Below are 1660 nucleotides of genomic sequence, written 5' to 3' on the forward strand. Positions count from 1 at the left end.
CAAAAGTAAGCAAGCTGTGGCGAGGTAATAAGGAGCTGGTGGAGAGGGACTGGCGCTTGAGTGAGAAAGTCGTACTGGCCGTTTTTAGCTCAGAGGCACTGGCGGTGGGGAAGAGGGTGTGACCTTGGAGTGAAAGGACAGAGAGCACAGGGAGTCAGGGGCCCATGCAGTAAAGGTGCAGCCAGAGGAATACAGGGCAATAAAGAGAAGGATCTGTTAGCGAACTGGACAGGAGCCAAGGAAATGAGCATCTGAGGTGAGAGAGAGAGAAAAAAAGTGTTTTGGTTTTTTTAGTGCTGAAGAGAAGTCAAGAGAACAAGAAACCAGAAAAAGAACAAAGGGTTTAGCTAAAAAGAGGTCGCTGTTGACCTTTGGGAAAGCAGCTTCAGTGCACCAGGGGATGAAAAGCAGATTGCCAAGTATGCAGCACATGAGAGCCGGGGCGCGGGTCCCCATTAGAGGTCAGGCAGCCCTGAGAGAAACCGGAGGCTGGGGGCAGGGGTGACCATCCACAGATGTGCTGCACAGCTGAACACAGCCTGGCAGCCCAAGAGGCGGGAAAGACAGATCTCGCAGACGTCCTCTGAGGGTTGGGCAGGATGGGTGGGAACCCACAGGTGAACTTGGTTTGGAAAGCAACCTGGGAGCTGGGGTGCAGCCCAGAGAAGAGCACCTGCTTAGCACGCATGAGGCCCTGAGTTGATCTCCAGCACCCTAAAAGATGAAAAATAAATACGCAGGGGAAAGGGTGGATAAGCTCCCAGGGAACTTGGCCGGTGAGAAGCTGGCTGGAAGATGCAGGGACCTAGAAATTAGAACATTCCTAGGAACTTGACATTTAGTCCTGGCAGGAAAGAAAGTCACTGTGTGTGAGTCCAGAGGGGCTTGAGGAGACAAAAAAGTCCCCTAGAGGGATTCACAAGGTCCACAAGAAAACAGTAGGCACTGTCAAGCGGTAGTGATACCCAGTCACCAAGAGAAGCCTGAGCGTCCATAGAACAAAGAATCAAGGGCAGACTGGAGAATTTTACAGACTCCATCTGTGCGACCTTAGGAAGCTCCTTCCTGAGTCACTTTCTATCATTATCTATTTCTATTTCCAGTGTTCTGGAATTCTAAGCCACAATCTGAAACCAGGAAGATTCTCTGCTAGTGAGATTTTTAGAACAAAATCAACTATTCTCTGCTCTTATGAAATATTTAAACTGTCTACAAAGGCAAATGGTTAAAATCTTTGGTGAGGAGTATTTGGCTAAGCACCATCAATCATGGCCTCTTTGTAGGATAAGCCTGAAGAAAGAAAACAAAAGTTGGAAGTGAGGATGTGAGTCACTCTGCCACTGGTGAGATGGCGTTGGTCCCGCTGTTCCTCAGCCACTGGATCACAGGCTTCTTCCTTCCACTCCTTCCGCCCTGGCTCTTCCTGTTTCACCTGCCTGTTAATGTGCTGCCTGCAGACTCCGACCTGCTGGACCTGCCTGGACCTGTGTGCCTAGTAGTTCCCAGTCCTCAGCTGCCTTCTGACACAGGGACTTCCTTCCCACTGACCCCAGTGCCTGCCTGGCCTCTGGCTAAATATTGCTCTTCTGTCGCTTGACACCTTCCCTTCCCATCAGCCTCCACCAGCCCCTGGTTAGCCCTGTTCTGTCCTCACCAGACC

Source organism: Marmota flaviventris, chromosome 6 (assembly GCF_047511675.1).
Source record: "Marmota flaviventris isolate mMarFla1 chromosome 6, mMarFla1.hap1, whole genome shotgun sequence".
NCBI lineage: Eukaryota > Metazoa > Chordata > Mammalia > Rodentia > Sciuridae > Marmota > Marmota flaviventris.